This window comes from Girardinichthys multiradiatus, chromosome 9 (genome assembly GCF_021462225.1).
Source record: "Girardinichthys multiradiatus isolate DD_20200921_A chromosome 9, DD_fGirMul_XY1, whole genome shotgun sequence".
Taxonomy (NCBI): Eukaryota; Metazoa; Chordata; class Actinopteri; order Cyprinodontiformes; family Goodeidae; genus Girardinichthys; species Girardinichthys multiradiatus.
In genome coordinates, this window is record NC_061802.1 from 47,813,482 (window position 1) to 47,834,434 (window position 20,953).

A 20,953-nucleotide genomic window follows, 5' to 3' on the forward strand; every position below is an offset into this window, starting at 1 on the left:
CAGGAAGATAGCTCCAACAGTTTAAAGGCAGTACACCTCATCTATCATTAACTAAACCCGTGGGGGGTCAGTGGACAGAATTAGAAAACTTTATACAGCGTGCTGAAAGAGGGAGATATGAGGCATTAACAAGCTCTGACTGGAAAGTAGATCCTAACACAGGAATCTGGAAACTCACTCTAGGGTGGATAGTCAAAGTCCATCCAAAGACACATTTGGATGAGGCAAAGTGACAAATACAGGGCCTAGCTGAAAGCAAAGAAAGCAACAGGCACCCTGCCCTAGCTGCTGTCCCACCTGAACTGTGGTCCCGATCATCGACTGATGTAGGGCTAATAAAGGGGTTTCCACCATATAAGGTTAAATTAATATCTGAAGAACTGCCAGTAGTTTGCCAGTATCCCTTGAAGCCAGAAGCTGAAGAAGGTATTAAGCCAGTAATACAGGACATGCTGAAATCAGGAATATTAAGAGAAGCACCTGATGCTGCATGCAACACACCTATCTTTCCAGTGCAGAAAGCCAGCACAGGAAAGTGGAGGATGGTCCAGGATCTTAGACCGATAAATAAAATAGTGAGACATGTAGTTCCAAACGTCCCGAATCCACATACATTACTGCATTCATTAACTCCAGATAAAAAATATTTCTCAGTGGTAGATCTTAGCAATGCTTTCTTTACAGTACCACTGCATGAAGAGTCACAGCATTTATTTGGTTTTCAGTTTAAAGGGAAAAAATACACTTACACCAGACTACCACAAGGCTTCAGTGAAAGCCCACATGTATATATACAAGCCTTAAGATATTCTATGAGCACCTGTGAGGTGCCTGAACATAGCCAAGTCCTGTTGTATGTAGATGATATTCTTATAGCTTCAGACACTCAACAACACTGTGAGGAAGCTACCATAACAGTTCTGAAACATCTCTACCAGACGGGGCACAAGCCTCTAGGGATAAACTGCAGTTTTGCAAGGAGAAAGTGATTTATTTGGGACATATGTTATCACAACATGGTCGTTCCCTCCTAAGCAGCAGAAAAACAGCCATACAGGAAGCCCCAAAACCACGAACTAAACAACAAATGATGTCCTTTCTGGGACTGTGTACCTTTTGCAGAGAATGGCTACCAGACTATGCAGCCGTTGTACAACCCTTGCGATCTATGATCTATGGCAAAGACATGACATTAAAAGACAAAATCACATGGACTAAGGAAGGAGAAGCAGCATTCACAGAGCTAAAAAATCTACTTCAAACAACAGTCACCTTAGCTCTGCTGGATTATAGCCAGCCTTTCACACTTTGTGTAGATGCATGTAAGGGTTATATGAAAGCTGTATTAACGCAGCCATTTGGCTCCAAAAACAGACCTTTAGCATTTTATTCTAAAAAACTGGACTCTGTGGCATCTGGATTTCCAATCTGATTACAGAGCTGCACAGCTGCGGCAGAAGCTGTGAAGCAGACAGCTGAAATTGTGTTGTGCCACCCGCTCACACTGAAAGTTCCTCATTCAGTGTCACTTATATTGCTACAAACTTCACTTCCTTTTTTGACTCATGCAAGGCATATTACGTTGACCTCATTGCTACTCTCACAACCAAATATAACTCTGCAAAGATGTGGTCCACTGAACCCTAGCACGCTAATTCCAACAGCAGAAGATGGGAAACCACATTCTTGCAAAACAAAGGTTGAGGAAGAGACAAAACCTAGGCAAGATATCTCAGACACCTCTGAAAATAATATTTGTAGATGGATCAGCATCAAAAGATGAATATGGAAAAAACAGAGTTGGTTATGCAGTAACCACTGAAACTAAAATTATAGAATCACAGGCCCTGCCCCATACATGTTCAGCACAGACTGCAGAGCTGTATGCTGTTATCAGAGCTTGTGAATTATATGAAGGAAAAATCCTAACCATCTATACAGACAGCCAATATGTATTCAGTTCTGTTCACCATTTTGCTAAAATATCGGAGAATAGAGGGTTCAAAACATCATCTGGAACAGAATTGACACATTTTAATCTGTTAAAACGACTGCTGTTAGCTATCCAGCTACCTGCAAAGATAGCGCTTTGTAAATGTAAAGCGCATCAATCTAATGAAACCATGGAAACAAAGGGAAACACCTTTGCTGATATTTCTGCTAAAATAGCTTCGAGGCTTCCCCTCACTTTGAAAATGTCAGATCTCCTATTTATAGATACAGATGTGCTGAAAGATTCACAACAATCTGCACCAGCTGCAGAAGTTAAATCTTGGCTGAATAGAGGGGCCATAAAGAAAGATGACATTTATCATTTGGAAAATAAGCCAATATTACCAAAAAATTTATACAAGACGGCGGCCCATGCGACACATGGTGTTAGGTATTATTTAGTCAACTCAGAGGTAAGAACGATACAGTCAGAGTTACTTGCAGCAAGGGTAGCCCACTTTGCAGTGCAACTACAAAGTTTTGACACCCTATCTCTTTATTTATATACACAATTCAACAGACAGTTCAGACAGGGTGTATGTGTGTGAGACAGAAAGGAGGCTGGTTCACATAGAGATAACAATAATTCACACACACAAGGAGGAAGGTGTAGTGCAGGTGCCTTGCAACACAAAGTTTTTACATGAGTGATAACAAGTTTTTGCACCCATCCAACAGTCCCTCCTTTTATCACAAGTAAAAACATTTAATATAAAAACGAATAAGAAAAATACTCTGTATGAGCAGAAACCCACGGACGGTAAACAGATTATATTTTGTGGAAAATACTCATACGGTCCCGCCGCCCTCGGCAACCATTAAAAGTTAAATGTTGATTAATACTTGAAATCATAAAAATAAAAGAATAATACTTGAAATCATAAAAATAAAAGAATAATACTTAATGAAAACAGTGATACATAATAAAGGAATTTAAAAATCTGCCCTGTTTATGTCATCATTGTACTTTTTCTCATTTCACTTAAGCAACAACTTCTTTCGATTTTCTGCTGTAAGGTCATTTTATGAAATACAATGTATGAGTACACTCAGGCTTTTGATGTGATTTATTTACAACATGTCATCATAATCGTCCCCTTCATTTTCGTGCATTTCTACCTGGTTCAGTGTTGCATATGCCACCGTGACTGACTGAGTTACTATTCTTTGTACCATGCATTTGCAACATATTGACAGGAGACACAGAAAGCCCATGCATGCTATTACTGCAACTAAGAGAACCTTAAACAGATATATCCATCCCCCTGTGAGCATCCAATCTAACCAAGAAGAGTTAGGATATGGGTGGTCATGTGTCATGACATTTTGCAGATTCCGTAGGTAGTTTAATGCTCCCGTTATGTTTGCAGAGTGTATATTATCTGGGATATATGTGCAACAGGTGTTATTCAATCCTGTAATGTTGAGAGGTTGCCATTGTTTTCTGTCGCAAGTGCAGTTTTCTGGGTCACAACTATAATTTAATCTCTGGTTACTGCGCAGTGTAGAATTCACAACGATCTGATTTTCATCTGTCCACATTCCAGAAGTGTTAAATATGAAAGATTGGTTTGGCATAAGAAATAACTTTTTATTTGTGTATCCTATCAGGCCCATTGATATGGCGCAACTTGTCTCGGTGAGGTTCATAGCTTTGACATATATGGTGGGGTCTTGGGAATGCACGGGCATTATAGAACACACATAACAATCAGTTTTATTTTGAGTTTTAGCTGTGTCATACACATAACGATACCAGTAATTTTGCAGAAATGGGTGTGTGTCATGTCCTTCCGTCAGTGGTCTGAGATGGGTCCCGTCTGATGTCTATCTCTTCTGGTGCGGTATCACCTCCTGTGGATCCTGCTTTAGATAGAGAAAGAGTCCTGCTACCAGAATTAAGCTCAGGCTTATCAGTCCTGTCCACTCCGGCTAATGGAGGCTGTGCAGCGGTGCTTCGCTCGAAGTCAGGCTTCCCCCACGGATCCCAGAGTCACTGTTAAAGCAAAGAGAAATAAGGTTATTGAATTAATCCGGCCACAAAGGACCAATAAATGTTAGATATTATTTAGTCAACTCAGAGGTAAGAACGATACAGTCAGAGTTACTTGCAGCAAGGGTAGCCCACTTTGCAGTGAAACTACAAAGTTTTGACACCCTATCTCTTTATTTATATACACAATTCAACAGACAGTTCAGACAGGGTGTGTGTGTGTGAGACAGAAAGGAGGCTGGTTCACACAGAAATAACAATAATTCACACACACAGGGAGGAAGGCATAGTGCAGGTGCCGTGCAACACAAAGTTTTTACATGAGTGATAACAAGTTTTTGCACCCATCCAACACACGGAATTTCTCATGTGTCGAGGGGGGGAATGATACACTTAGTAAATATACATTTCCACACCATAAATTTTTCTGACTGCAAAAAACTTTTGTAGATCATGTATTATTTGCTGCAAACATAATCCACAGGGGAACATGAGACCCAAAAGAGGCCAGTTCCCAGCAGCAATTCATCCCTTTCACACAATACACATGGATTTCATAGTTATCATGGTCAGGGGGAAAGAAATATTGTTTAGTGGTCATAGATGCATTTTCAAAGTGGGTTGAAATATACCCCGCAAAGCACTGTGATGCACTCACGGTGGCAAAGAGTTTAGTGACACATTTCTTCCCCACATATGGTATCCCACAAAGATCAGATAATGGGACTCATTTTGTAAATAATGTAATAGAACTGTGCTCTAAAGCATTAGGGTTTCAGTTAAAAAACCATTGTTCTTACCACCTGCAATCTGCTGGGCTGGTTGAACAAACAAATGGAACAATAAAAAATAGATTAAGGAAAACAATGGAAGAAACAGGGAGGCCATGGCCTGAATGTCTATCTCTGGTTAAATTATGGATGAGAATAACTCCAAATCAAACTGGTCTCACTCCATTTGAAATAGTACATGGCAGACCTTTTCCATTGCCATCAGAAATGAATGACTTAGGAAAAGCACAGCAGGAAACATCATTAGCTGAATGGATGAATAAAATGTTACAAACAAAAGAAGTACAGTTGTCCAGTAGTCTGCCAGTAAATTCTGCTCCGATTTCACAGAACCTGGTCCTGATTAAGACATTCCACAGAAAGGATTGGAGCACCCCCTGTTGGAGAGGGCCATACCGTGTTCTCCTGACCACACCGACAGCTCTGAAAATCACAGAGAGACCATCCTGGATCCACAAGAGCCACTGTAAGCTAATATCACCGTTACAGGAGCCAAACCAACCGACGGGGTAACAGGGGAAGACCGAGTACAAAGGGGTTGGTCTCCCATAGGGCCCAGCATCTCAAACCGGTGAAGAAAACAACTGACCTGTGCCCAATTTAGCTTGGCTTTTTGTAACGTGTGGACAGGACTGATAAGCCTGAGCCTAATTCTGGTAGCAGGGCTCTTTCTCTGTTTAAGGCAGGATCCACAGGATGTAACATCACACGAGAAGAGATGGACACCGGACGGCTCTCATCTCAGACCCCTAAAGGAAGGAGGAGGACATTTGTTTCTGCAAAATTATTGGTATCGTTACGTGTATGAAACAGCTAAAGCACAAATGAAAACAGACTGTTATGTATGTTCTATCATGCCAATTCATTCCCAGGGCCCTACAGTGTATGTTAGAAAAATGAATTTCACAGAAGCAGCATGTGCCTTTTCAATAGGACTCTGGGGGTATACGAAGCGTACATATTTTATTGTTCCTGGTCAGAACCTGACGAAAGGAGAAGGCATCCAAATGGTTGGTAAGCTTTGAATTTAAGCTTTGGCCAAAAGATGAGAAAGTGACACTATCTCTCCTTCCTTGGCTAGGTGTGGGGAAACTAATGCTGCGTGTGGAAACTTTAAGCTACCGATTATGGCTGTTTTTGAATAACTCCATAATAGTAGAAGAGGGCCAAAACACAGAAATGAGTGCTATGCGAGCCATGATAATTCAGAACCGCATGGCTTTGGATATTCTAACAGCATCAACGGGGGGCATTTGCGTTTTGTTGAACAACACCTGTTGCACATATATCTCAGATAATATACATTTCTCAAATATAACAGGAGCACTGAATAACTTGCGTAACCTGCAAACTGTCATGACACCCGACTCCCAGCTCCTCTTGGCTAGACTGGATGCTCCGAGGGGGGTGGATGGATTGGGTTAAGACTTTCTTATTTGCCATAGCAGCATTCCTGATCATCCTGTGCACCTTGTCAATATGTATTATCCCAGGTTGCAAATGCATGGTAAAAAGGATAGTAACTCAATCAGTCACAGTCGCATATGCAGCATTGATTCAAGTCGTCACCGCACTGGACCCAAAAACAGATGACTATGATGACATGTTGGGCTGCATGGTGGTGCAGTTGGTAGCACTGTTGCCTTGCAGCAAGAAGGTCCTGGGTTCAATTCCCGGCCTGGGGTCTTTCTGCATGGAGTTTGCATGTTCTCCCCATGCATGCGTGGGTTCTCACCGGGTACTCCGGCTTCCTCCCACAGTCCAAAAACATGCCTGTTAGGTTAATTAGTCACTCTAAATTGCCCTTAGGTGTATGAATGAGTGTGTGTATGGTTGTATGTGTGTTGCCCTGTGATGGACTGGTGACCTGTCCAGGGTGTACTCTGCCTTTTGCCCATAGACTGCTGGAGATAGGCACCAGCTCCCCCGTGACCCACTATGGAATAAGCGGTAGAAAATGACTGACTGTTTTATTATATTGTTTCACTCTGCCATGATTGGTGGTTGCCTAGAGCGGAGGGACTGTGTGAGTGTTTCCCACAATATAATCTGCTTTCCGTCCGTGGGTTTGTGCTCACACAGTGTTTTCTTTTACATGTATTTAATCATGACTTATTCGTGATAAAAAAAGGGAGGACTGTTAGGGTTTGAAAACTTTTGTATTGTTTATCACTCATGTCTGCTCTAAGTGCCTTTCCCTCCTTACATGCCACAGGAAGGGAGATGGGGACAAGAGTGAGTTATGCTTTTATCAGCAACATCTAGGGACTGGTACCAGTCCTCACTCCCTCTCTGTTTATAATCAAGACACATGAACCCTAACCTTTCTGACCCCCCACACACACACACACCCTGAATGTTTGTTGAACTGTGTGTGAACCAGCATGTATAAATAAAGAGAGAGGGGTGCCAACATTTTGTAGTTTGCACTGGGGAGCCAATGTAATGACTTTAGAACTGGGGTGATGTGCTTCACTTTCTAACTTTTAGTGAGGACTAGAGGGTGACACGGGAGTGGATTTTCTCTCCTGTCCCATCCCGCTCCCACAGAAAATGTCTTGTACCATCCCAATCCAGGCCAGCATAAAAAAATAAAAAACAAATCCTGTCCCGTCCCAGGGTTAGGGTTAAGAAAAGCTTAAGATAAGTAAAATTATCATCCATTTTACCAAATGGAGTCTCTCATGATTCCAAACAAAGTCTTTTAGCTGTAGAATCCATTTCTAATTTGGAAACAGGATGCTGAGCACTCATAACAATTTTTTTCAGTTCATTGGTTTCTCTGTTTTAGATCATCTCTACAACAGAAGCCAATTCATCCTTCTTTTCTAAATAGCATCTAAATAAACCCCTGTGTTAAAACAAAATGAATTTACAATCTGTCAAGTTCTCTCTTCTTATCAGAATTTCGTGTGATGTGCCTGCATTAAATTGAGTGACCTTTTAAAGTGGAGAAACTACATGTTTTGTTTTTAGATGTAAAAAACATCTAAAAACATACAATTAGAAAGATTCGCTTCCTTGTAATGACAACTTCCGGTTAATGACAACATCCGATTAATGATGATATCCGGCTAATGACAACATCCGATTAATGATGATATCCGGTTACATCACAGGAAGCCCCAGCTACCGGAAGTCCCGCCCTAGGATGTCCCAGCCACCAGAAGTCCCGCCCACCTGTCAAAATTTTCACACCTCGTTTGATTGAAGGATGTCCTTAATGTCTCTTGCATGTGTCAAACTCAAAGCCCACGGGCCAAAACCGGCCTACCAGAAGTTTATGTGATTCTCTAGAAGTAGAACCCTTGATATGATAACCTTTCTCTCAGCAGACATTACTGTGCTGGTTCAGAGCAACAGGTCCCACTTCTCAAAAGTCATAAATTGAAGGATAATTTGAAAAATGTCACAACATATTTTGTGCAACCGTGTGAAATCTGCAATCAGCTTAATCAAAAGGTTTCATTAAAAGCTGGACTGAGCAGCATTCCAGTCCACAGTGCTCCATGGAAGCAAATGATTGATTTCCCTAAGATGGGAGCGGAACACAAAACTGAAGGAAAATGTGTCTTCTAAAAAGGGAAAGAGGAGAAAATCACACCATGGGAGTGCCTGAAATCATGGGATCTGACGATGGCACTCATTTTCTCCAATAAAGATTCAGGGGAAGTTGAAAGATGAATGGGAGTAAAACGTAAATTGGTGCAGGATTTCAAACTAGCATCTCATGGGTTAGTATGGAGAGCTAACAGAACTATGTATACAAAAAGAAAAATTGGCTAAAGACTGCAGACACAAAATTAACCTGGATTGAAGCTCTAACTAGGTTTATTTAATCTGAGATCCTCTCCAAATGCAACGGTATATGTCAGTCTACATGAGATACTAACAACTTTACCTACTGGTATAATATAAAAATCTGAGTGAATATGTGAAACAAACTGACTAATACAATGATGAGTGTTTTTCAAAAAGTGATGCTCATCCAGGAGGAAGACAATGGGATGCAGTGTTCCTAGGAAATGCAGCTCATTTAGTAACAATCAAGTTTTGCTCACTAATCATAAGCTGGATCTATAAAACATTATGTGCACAGACCAAAAGACCAAGGTTCTGACTGACTTATGAACCTCACTGACCTGACAATGATAACATGACACTTCTCCAGACTGGACGAACCGGACAAACAACTTCAAGGTGGACTCGACTAAGACCACCTTATTAACAGAAAACAATTGAAGCATTCAAAACAGTCCTAGTGGAAACAAAAAGGGTTATGAGGAAATAATGTCTATTTTAAGAAAATAAAAATAAAATTATATTCAAATCTTTGCAAATGAAATTGCTCTGACAGAGAAGTAAGTAAGTAAGTAAGTAAAAATGTATTTATATAGCACATTTCAGCGGCAGGGCAATTCAAAGTGCTTTACATTATAAAAACATAAAATCCTTAAAAACATCAATCAAGTACACAGTGTTGTGGAATTTTCTTATCAAAGTGGGTAGAAGTTGACTCATAACAAGAGAAAATCCGGACTTTGTCTTATAAGTTTTATTCAAAGGCATTCAGCGTTTGAAGACCCTGACACTGAGGTTAGTCAGTGAAACAGAGCCCCGATCAACATTTACACACAGTATTTATACCAGAACATGACTGTGTTATCTCAACTTCCAAGAGTCTGTGTTTTATGACCCAAACCCTTCTTGAGTTCAAAGGTGACAAGGTTATCTAGGAACAGACCTAACTGCCCTTCCTGACATCATCCTAAATGATGGGTCTTAACCATTAAACTCTCCAGCATTGGAATTTAGAGTCCATCTGCTCTAAAAAACAGAACACTAACAAAACACAGAGGTCAGAGGTGAGAGGTAGATGGAAGGTCACCTGTGGGTGATAAAACACAGAATCAAATGAGAGAGGTGAAGGGAATATCAGAGCACTTTAAAAGAATTTTCCATTACACTCCTTTCTTCTGATTACAAGATAATCACAAAACTAAAAGAAAATTCTACAAAACCATCACCCAAAGCTTATAATCAAAGTAAAACTAATAAAAGAAAAGAATACATAACAAATACATGTGTTATGTCATGGCTTCCTCTAAGATCTACTGTTCTCAAATTACAACCAAGACAAAGCTAAAACAATAAGGATAACAACACTTAAAAAAAAAAACTCCAAATCTCTATATATACCACTAAAATGCTGAACATCAGTAATAACTCCCCAAACACTTTAGAGTTAGCACATCATTAAAGCATCTCAAGCAACATAAAATCCATCGGTATCCATACCATCTGCCACCTTAAATGCAGAATCATCACAATCATGACAAAAAGAAATTAAGTTCACATCCTTATCAACAGGCAACACAGAAAAACGTACCAGTCTCATCACCATTCCCCTAACCATTGGAATAATACAACATGAAAGAAACATCAAAATCAAAAAGAAACATAAAAGAATCACTCCAATCTTTACTAACCAAGATGTCCATCCACCAGTAAAGAACCAAGACCAAGGATTCCAAGAGGAACTCATATTCTCCTTCTGTTGGGTCGTCAGCAAGTCCTCAAACTTATCATGGATACTCGTCATGTTCTTAGACACATCGGGAATAAAAGTGCAACATTGTTCCCCAATTAAATGACAAACGCCACCCCTCTCAGCTAACAGATAATCCAAAGCCATTCTATTTTGCAAACTCATAGTTCTTATAGCCTGCTGCTCCGTAGTTAGAACAGTGAAACCTTCCTCAGATAAAGCAGTAAGATTTTCTAACTCAACTGACAACTCATTAATCCTATGGGCGGCATTAGCAGCACCATAATTAGGAAAAATTGTACCCAAAATCCCTTTCCAATGTGGGATCCTAGCTCTCTTTTGCCGTTTGAGCATTGTCTTCCTCTCTAATAATGGGCTGAGTGAATCATAAGTCGTGACTGTAGGTAGTAAATGAGCTAGATAACATACTCCAGACCAATTAGCAGGCAGATACAGATATGATCTGTTTCCACACATCCAAACCATGTTCTTAGGACACGAGAACCCATCTCTACTAGGAAAAGTAACAAGAACCCTGGTTAATTTACCTGCCATGCCATACAATTGACTTCCATTCGGTAAGGCTGTAAGATTAAGAGTTAACACAAAAGGATCTGGAGCCAAAGATTCTGAAATAGTATACGGATCAGTCCTGACAGGACAAGGTCCAGATGTATTACTGTGGATCAAGGCACATGAAACTGGTATAATAGTTTTACAACCCACCGTCTTTCCAAGGAAATAAGGTGTGCTTTCCTCCTGAGCAATACAAATATCTGGATCTTTAATTGGATTTCTATTACCCCGAAATCTATAAAGAGTTCCTGTAGACGCACACGTTAAATTAGTCTCACTAGAAAATTTACTAACATTTCTGCTTTTCCGTACAGCATAATTCCTCACCCAAGGAAAAATGACCTCCACCAACCGGTTATCTGGAAAGAAAGTAGCTAGAGTATAAGCAGTATCAATAGGAACTGGTACCAAAAATGGTTGATCATTAATAGCATGTGGAATCAAACAACAAACATAGCAACTATCATTTCTTATCTTCCTCACGGTTTGATGCATCAGTTGCCACCAGACATTATCAGTATGATCATAGTAGTCAGAAAAGTGATGGATCTCTCTTCGAATCAGCTGATGAGTATTATTAACACAATTCCTCAAATTAGCCTTACATTGTCTTTGCTGTACCTTTTCCCAAATGAACACAAGAGTTATAAAAATACTTGAAATACCAATCATTAGCATCAGAACAGACCATCTTCCATTTAACTGCATCGTGACCTTGAAGTGGAATGTCCTTTCTTCTGGTACTGAAAGCAAACAGTTTTTTCTCAAAGAAAACAAATTATAAACAACTTTAAAAAAAACAAAAATCCTGCTGCCTCTCCTGAGTGGCTTCTGCGCTTCAAGCTGCCCTGTTACCAGTCTGGTACAGGTGGGCGGTCGTTGGAAGCTCCTCTAGAAATATGTTTAGAAACAGGAACTCTAACCTGCTTGAAGTTAGGCTTCCATAGTCCAACTTATGATTTCTAACTTTCAGGCAATGCGATGGCCTTAAGTAGATTCTGAAATAACGTTGCACTGCCCAAGGGATTATTGTGCCCTTGTAAGAACAGTGTTCTTCAACCACCTGTTCAATCACTCGCCAGTGATCAGCTTACAGTTCTTTATCTTATGGTGGTCCGCTGTCCTCACACCTTTCAGGCCGTGGATGATCCAGTTGGAAGATGACTTGCGTCCTGGAAGCCAGATGAAACTGGAGGAGCTGGAGCTTTCCTGCAGCTTTCCTGCAGCTTTTCTGGGTGTCTAGTAGGATCTGATATGGGCCATTCCAGCACCTGGACTTCCAGTGTTTTCTCCTAAATTCTCTGACCAGAATCCAGTCGCCAGGAATAAAGGACTGGAGGGTGGAAGTGGCTGTTTCTGGTAATGCAGCCTTCACTGTCTGTGAAACTTGAGAAAACACAGTGGACAGGTTTTGACAGTAAAACAACATCCTATCTTCACACAAAGATGTGGAAGAAAATTATCTTGGCAATATCCGCATGTCCAAATTAGGAGACCTGCCACACAGCACTTCAAAAGGACTGAGATTTGCCTGTGTCCTTTGTCTCAATCTCATATAAGTGAGAACAGGGCCTTCACAACACTTGGCTAATTTTCAATTCAAAGTCCCATTCTCAAACCTAAGTGCTTAACTACATGAACTTCATCAAAACATCCAACAAAATCCAAATAATTGATCTTCTGACTTCACCTGATATACTAGCAGTGACCATCAGCTAAATATTCTGAATATCAAAAATGTTACCTGATGTTTGAGGAAGGTCTGATTACAGGTCAAGCATTTTGATTCTATTGTCTCTTAAACAGTGTTAAAACTCAGGAAGGGAGGTGCTGAGCGTTACCATGACAGCAAAGGCATGAACCAATCTAGTAGGTGGGCGGAGTCAGGCAGAACTAACCTCTGATTGACAGCCTATGGGCGGACCCACAGTTTCTTCATCCCATCCCACATTAGTGTAACTTAAACTGCAAAGCTATTAACATGCACCTACCTCAGAAACAAGCTGCTTCTTAACTCTCCTGAAAACTCAAAGTTTAATCAATCTGGGATTTAGAAACATTATTCTAAACATGAATTATTGTCATGCAACATATAAACAAACATTAATTCCAACAAAACAAAGACAAAACATCAGAGACAGACAAATGGCCAAATTTGAAGCTTCAAGAATTCAAAGAAATTTTTAACAATCTCTTTTCAGAATATGTTTTCTCAACCATATCTTTTAATGCTATAATTGATCAATGTTGTTATGACAATCTTCAGGATTGTTTTTTTTAAAATCAGTGCACATAGTCCAGAAAATCTCAAAGTATTTAGAAGCACAGCAACAGTTTTCTCTTAAATTAATCCAAATTTACTGATGCTGAAACCTTTTGCTAATTCTTTGTACTGTAACTCTGTAATAATAACTACAATCCTGGGAGTTATTGTTATAGTTCTCTTTTTGTTTGGCTCAATTTGATCGCAGCTGCATTGCAGAATTTCAAGTTAAATGCAAAGAAGTATTTTTAATTTAATTCAATTCAAATTCAAAGATACTTTATTGATCCCCGAGGGGAAATTAGAAAAGTCAGCGTTGACATTTTTATGGTATACCCAAACTAAACAAAACTGCAGTGTTTGACTTAATTAGAAATTAAGATAAGAAGCTTGTCTCCAAACTGGACTTTTTTCCACATAGTGTTTCAAAAAGAACAAACATCATTTTCTTTAATTTGGCTATTTAAATTTTGAGAGTCGGGGAGAACTTATCACTAGAACCCCTCTTTAATAATCCAAATGGTGATAAATGTTCCAATATTTTATCTCTTAGTAATCTGAAATCACCTTGTGTACCTTTGTACTCCTATGTATTCCTTTAATCTTTAAACCCTAAGAAATCAAACAAGGAGACTTGAGTTTGAGCCGACCATCCTCTTACTGTTAAGAGGGCCTTTATTTCTTTTCTTTTCCTAAAATGAAGGATTTTACTTGTCTTGATTCTGTTATAAAAATCCTAACCTTGGTTCCAAAACTAAACTCTTCAACCCCAATCTGTGTTCCCCAGAGTAGAAATTTTGAGTATTATTGCATTTCAAAGTCACCAAAATGACTGGAACTCATCATTGGCTTAGATCTATTTTAATAAGTATTTCAGCCTACCTTTAATTAAGTCTTATAATTTCATGGACCCAAAATCTATGGCTTACAGGCTTCAGGAGTCCAGGAACCACAAGTTGAGTACTACTGCATTGAACAATGGTGTTAACTTTCTGCAGAGATTGAAGGATTGGCTAAATATATTATTTCTGCTTGGACAATAATCAGATTTAAAATTATTAGTTCACAGCTCCTAATTTACCTCAGATCATATTTGCTGCTAACACAGTTCATAAGAAGCTTCAGACAACATTATGCTAAAAAGCCAAAAACAAAACAAAAACCAGATCTGTTTTAAAATAAAGAAAAAGCATCCTTAAAAACTTGGTACTGTGGTGGAAAATAACTCCACGGTTCTGAAGGCCTTTTCATGCAGTCTTTTAGGAATTAGTTTAATTTTTGTGTGGTACCACTGTCCAATCAGATTCTTTCTAAATAACCCAATTTTTTCATACTCATTTTAAAGGTTTGTTTTACCAAGGGAAATGTGTTTAACAAAACCAATTACTCTCAAAAGTTTTAAAAGTTTTTAGCTGGTCATATCTTAGAAAACAACAAGTGTTTTAATATTTCTGTGCAGCACAGAACTGATCAGGTGTCCTTTCCTTCTCCAAAGGGAGAAAAAAGAACCTGCAGAACCAAACCTTTCATAGTTTTTTGTCAGGACCTGATATAAGGTACAGTGTAAATCAACACGCTGCATGAATCAGAAGAGGGAAGAAAAACCTAATATAACCTCTTCCCAGCAGCTGCTGTGAAAAACAATGAATTTGTACTTTCCATAAGCGTCAGTTAACACTTGTGGACAAAAACTGCACCAAACTGTAAATACTGTGTCAGAAACTGTATGAAGACCATCTGCAGTAGAACTAAGACTGTTTTAATGAGGTCTCTGCCCATTAGATTTATGGGATACAAACTCTGACAACAGAAAATGCCTGAAGGAGAAACCCATCAGGTTTTACGCATGCGCTGGGTTTTAAAAATACTCCTTCATGAGATCTGTCCTGAGAATAACATAGAAACACATGGTTACTGCTGAGTTTTGGAGATGTTGTAACTTCCTCTGCTTTTAATAACTTTTAATAACTATAATAATTGACCCTGAATATTCCACTACGAAAGAGAACTTGCTTCTCTGAAAGAATTAACTGGAAAGTATCAAATGAGTTAAGTTATCACCCTTTTTAAAGATACTTTTCTAACCCTAAAATAATATTTTAACCCGCTATATCTGTTAACGTCAAGCAAGCGTCACATGAGCAGCGGTTAATAAGCGTTCTTCATTGCAGAAAATAGGAAAAGATTTATGCAAATGTGTGTGTGTTTGTACGTTACCCCCATCAGTTTCTAAATCGCTCCAGAGTCAGACTGTCATGGCACACAGTCCTCTATCAGTCCAAAAAACAACCAGGCCCTTCCCCGGTCTGTTGGTGAGACATTCAATCATTCTTTGTCCACTTAACTTCTCCAAGAGGGAGAAAGAAGAAACTTTGCTCCGGTTTCTCTTCTGCCCGCATAAGATGTGCTTTCAATATAAATCCAGTGTATCGCTCTTCTGGCTCTTGCAAACAGCATGGATCGTTGTCCATCTCAGAGAATCCGGATTTTCTTCTGAGTTTCGTTTTTTTTTCTTGTAGAAAGTCACACTGCGATTTTCAACATGCAGGAAGGCAGATCTCTCTCTTTCAGGTCGTGCTGGAGAAGCGTCTCTGGCGGAGTAGCCATGGAGAAGGGCAGGTTTCTAAAATCCAGACTCAAAAACACAGATGTTGAACTCAAATCCCATATATGTGTGTATTTGTGTGTGAGAGAGGCAGAAGAAAAGTTTAGTATAGGTTCAAATTTTGTACAAAGAAATATTATCAGTCAGTCAGTCAATTGTCCCCCTGCCTGTCACTTCCTTCCACAACATGCACTATACTCCTTTCTAAAACAACTTTCTTTTCGCATCTCTAATGTCCCTTTTCACTTTTACCTTCTTTACCGACTGATCGCAATATTTAAGACAAACAAAACTTCCTTCAGGAAAGTTTTAACTCTTTAACCCCTTAATTGATGCACTCTGTGCTTTTTAATCTTTTCTTGTTTTTTTTTATTTTTCCATCAACTGTTTTACTTGAAACTTTTTAAACTATTTAACTTATTTACACTCAAACGTCCACGCTGTGAAAAACCAAACTTATCTTCCAAATTAAAGCACATTTAACACAATCATCCCCACTTTTTCCTTTCATTATTTTATAAATCAGAGTCTGAAGAAGGAGACACCCCTGATGCCTCAAGGTTCCGGAACCATTTTTTTTTACCCGTTCAGCGGCACGTCTGCCCACTGGCTTTTCTCCTTTATGAGGTGTAGAAAATTGCTAAAAACCACCCGCAAAACCCAGTGTTTTGCTTTATCTTATTGTTACCAATAAGAACCTCCCTGCAATTCCTTTTGCAGGGTAACCGGGCCCTCAGCTGATGTCCTCCCTCTCGCAACTCTGGAACCTAATTAATTAGTTAGGAGATGATGGTTAATGTGTAATAAAAATAATAATATACATTATATCATACAGAGCAACTTCTAACCCAGATATATTTGAAGACAAATTGTTCGGATCTAATCAGCCAGACGCCGCAGGCGGGCATGAGGACTCCACTACCGTAATATGGAGGTGGACTGAGGACAACGTCTCAGGCTGGCCAGGCGTCCGTGTCCCATCCTGCGGTCTCCTCTGGCACGTTAGATCCTGTTCGTGACGCTAAAATTGTTGTGGAATTTTCTTATCAAAGTGGGTAGAAGTTGACTCATCACAAGAGAAAATCCGGACTTTGTCTTATAAGTTTTATTCAAAGGCATTCAGCGTTTGAAGACCCTGACACTGAGGTTAGTCAGTGAAACAGAGCCCCGATCAACATTTACACACAGTATTTATACCAGAACATGACTGTGTTATCTCAACTTCCAAGAGTCTGTGTTTTATGACCCAAACCCTTCTTGAGTTCAAAGGTGACAAGGTTATCTAGGAACAGACCTAACTGCCCTTCCTGACATCATCCTAAATGATGGGTCTTAACCATTAAACTCTCCAGCATTGGAATTTAGAGTCCATCTGCTCTAAAAAACAGAACACTAACAAAACACAGAGGTCAGAGGTGAGAGGTAGATGGAAGGTCACCTGTGGGTGATAAAACACAGAATCAAATGAGAGAGGTGAAGGGAATATCAGAGCACTTTAAAAGAATTTTCCATTACAACAGCAAATCAGTCATCACACAAAATCATAAAAACCATCAAGGGGATATTCATGACAGTCATGGGGAAAAGTTGTCAGTGTGTGAATGTGTGTGAATGGGAAGTACTGATTTCATTATAGAGCGTCTTTGAGGGACCTTAAAAGCGCTAATAAAGCTCTGATGTTCTGATGATCATTGCCAAACTTCTATCTCAATAAGGTTTCCAGAATTTTTCCAAAATCATGTAAAGATAACAACGGTTCTACCTGTGTTGAAAATACTGATAAACATAAGAAAGCTTTTCTCAATTATTTTACAAACAGGGTAATCAAACTTTTATGTGGCCAATGTCTGTCCGTTTTGTCTGTCTGTTTTTGTGAAATGAATGTCTGTTTCATGTTATGTAAAAATTAATTAAATTCAGTTCTGTTTATTTATATAGCGGCAATTCACAACAAATGTCGTCTCAAGGCACTTCACAAAGTCAGGTACATACATTCCAATTAATCCTAATCATTGAACAGTGCAGTCAGAATCAGTTATTTATTCAAATTGGATAAAACGTTTTTCTATCTAAGGAAACCCAGCAGATGGCATCCAGTCACTGACTTGCAGCATTCCCTCCTCCCAGATGAGCATGTAGAGACAGTGGACAGTCACTGGTGTTGACTTTGCAGCAATCCCTCATACTGAGCATACATGTAGCGACAGTGGAGAGGAAAAACTCCCTAACAGGAAGAAACCTCCAGCAGAACCAGGCTCAGTGTGAGCGGCTATCTGCCACGACCGACTGGGTGTTTGAGAGAACAGAGCAGAGACACAAAGACAACAAAGAAGCACTGATCCAGGAGTACTTTCTATGGGAAGGAAAAGTAAATGTTAATGGATGTAGCTCCTTTAGTCGTTTCATCTAGAAAGAAAGAACAGATAAACTCTGAGCCAGTTTTCAAGGATAGAATCTGAAAGAGAGCACATAGTTAGTCACAGTAAAATCTCAGTCAGTAGCTATGTCTAGGAGAGAGAAAGGGTTAAACACTGAAAGACAGGGCCATGTGGATCATCGGTAGAGGGTGAGCATTAAGATGTTGCTAGCAGAAGCTTGGACGATGCCCCTCTCCAGAAAGGTGTCACATGTAGATACAGAGTCAGGCCAGGTGTAGCTTCTAGGAAGAGAAAAGAGAGAGAACAAAGTTAAAAGCTGAAATAACAGCAAATAATGCAAAATTGGAGAGTAGTGTGAGAATGTAGCAAAGAGGGTGAAAGTGGTCATTATGTCCTCCAGCAGCCTAAGCATATAGCAGCATAAGTACAGAGATAGCTCAGGATAACCTAAGCCACTCTAACTATAAGCTTTATCAAAAAGGAAAGTCACAACTCGGCAGATTATGCAGTCAAACTGGGACTACACCTAATCCTGCAACAGCTCGACAACCCAGGGATGTACGCCAGGATCCTGTTTGTGGACTTTAATTCGGCATTCAACACTATCAACCCACACATCCTCCACCAGGAGCTCATTCAAGTCCCGGCCTCCACCTGTCAGTGGATCACCAGCTTCCAGTAGAAAAGGTAGCTGCCGGTGAGGCTGGGGAGCATCTTCACCCGCACCAGAGCCATCAGCACCAGCGCCCCCCAGGGGTGTGTTCTCTCCTCACTCCTCTTCTCTCTCTACACAAATGACTACACCTCAGCAGACCCATCTGTTAAACTCCTGAAGTCTGCAGATGACACTGTTATCGGTCTGATGCAGGACAGTGATAGTTCTGCCTACAGACAGGAGGTGGATTGACTGGTACAGTGATGTGGTCAGAACCACCTGGAACTTAACCCACTCAAGGCTGTGGAGATGATGGTGGACTTCTGGAGAACACCACCCCCAAATGCACCCTCACTATCCTAAACGACACTGTTTCTGCTGTGGACCACTTCCGTTTCCCAGCAACTACCATTTCTCGAAACTTGAGTTGGTCCTCAAACATAGACAATGTTCAGAAGAAGGCTCAGCAGAGACTGTACTTCCTGAGGCAACTCAAGAAGCACAACCTTCCACAGGAGCTGCTGGTCATCTTCTACACTGCCGTGATTCAGTCTGTCCTGTCTTCGTCCATCTCAGTGTCGTTCGGCTCATCCACGAAACAGGACAGGTCCAGATTGCAACTAACAATCAGGTCTGCAGAGAGAATCATCAGGGCTGACCTTCCCTCTATCCAGGACTTATAGAGGTCTAGGGTCAGTAAAAGAGCTGCTAAAATCTCTGCAGACCCCACAAACCCTGCACACAAACTGTTTAGGCTTTAACCTTCAGGTCGACGCTGTAGAGCGCTGTCTGCTAAACCTGCCGCCACAGAAACAGTTTCTTTCCCCAGGCTGTTTCTCTCATTAACACTGGACAGAGTTCTAGAAGACCATGCATACCTGGACTGATCTCACACTATATTTTATTGTAAAGTCAGTTGTGTATATATGTAGATTTCAAAAGATATTCTTTATTATTGAGAGCAAAGTATACCGGAGTCAAATTCCTTGTACAAACTTGGCAATAAAGCTAATTCTGATTCTAACTGTAGGACTATGTAGCACGTTATTGTTGTGAAGAGGCTAACATGTTCAAGGGCGACTTGTTAATAAAGCCCGCTTCCTATATGTGCTGTCTAGCAACTGTCTACGTTGACCAAGAAGCAAGTATGCAAATATTAGAGAGTGTTCACAAGCTTTTTTCCAGCACAAAGGTAGGAGTCCAGTTTTTCCACATTTAGACATTAAATGGTGTGGACACCTGCTACTTTTACATTAATCCCAGGAAAATCACAGTGTATTGTAGTTGAGGAAGAACTAAACTGAACAGAAAAGTAAAATCACCTTTATTATCAAACTTGTACTTTAGCTGCAACCAGGCTTTACAGACATGACAGACATACATTTCTTTATTTTAAGTCTCATCATTTATAAAAACATCTTGACCATTATTTTAAAAAGGAACACCACCATTTCCAGCATTTAGATTGTTTAATAATATTGGAATTTTTACACCCAATAGTACAGTCTTATGGCTAATGAACATAAAAGAGATTTCTGTAGCCCGAAAAATATTCAGTGTGCATAATAAAAAAAAACAGTATTAAACGAAATACTTTTGTCCCATATGATACCCTGTCTGAGTGTGAGTGTGTGCATGTGTGTGTATGTCTATGCCAAGGCCCAGTCTTGAGCTAATGAATGACAGCATGGATATTTGTACACAGAAAAAGTACCTCAGATAGTATTAAGCTAACACAAAAAGTACAAATGCAATAGCTTTAATTGAATGAATATAATGTGGTGTATTTATTAGGATTAACCAGGTGGGATCAGCTTTTTGTCTTTACAGTCTTTACCATTATTTTCAGCAGCATACAAAAGTGAAATTCCACTACCGTTACCATTAGCTATGTAAAAAGATTTATAAGACAAAGCTTTATATTTGATTTGGAGTTAAATTTGGACAGCTCCCTTTGCTGACTTACTGTGGTACATTGATTGACAGGCTGCTGGAGGACATAACGACCACTTTCACTCTCTCTGCTACATTCTCATACTACTCTCCACTTTGGCATTATCTGCTGTTATTCCAGCTTTCAACTTTATGTTCTCTCTCTTTTCTCTTCCTAGAAGCTACACCTGGCCTGACTCTGTGTCTACCTGTGACACCT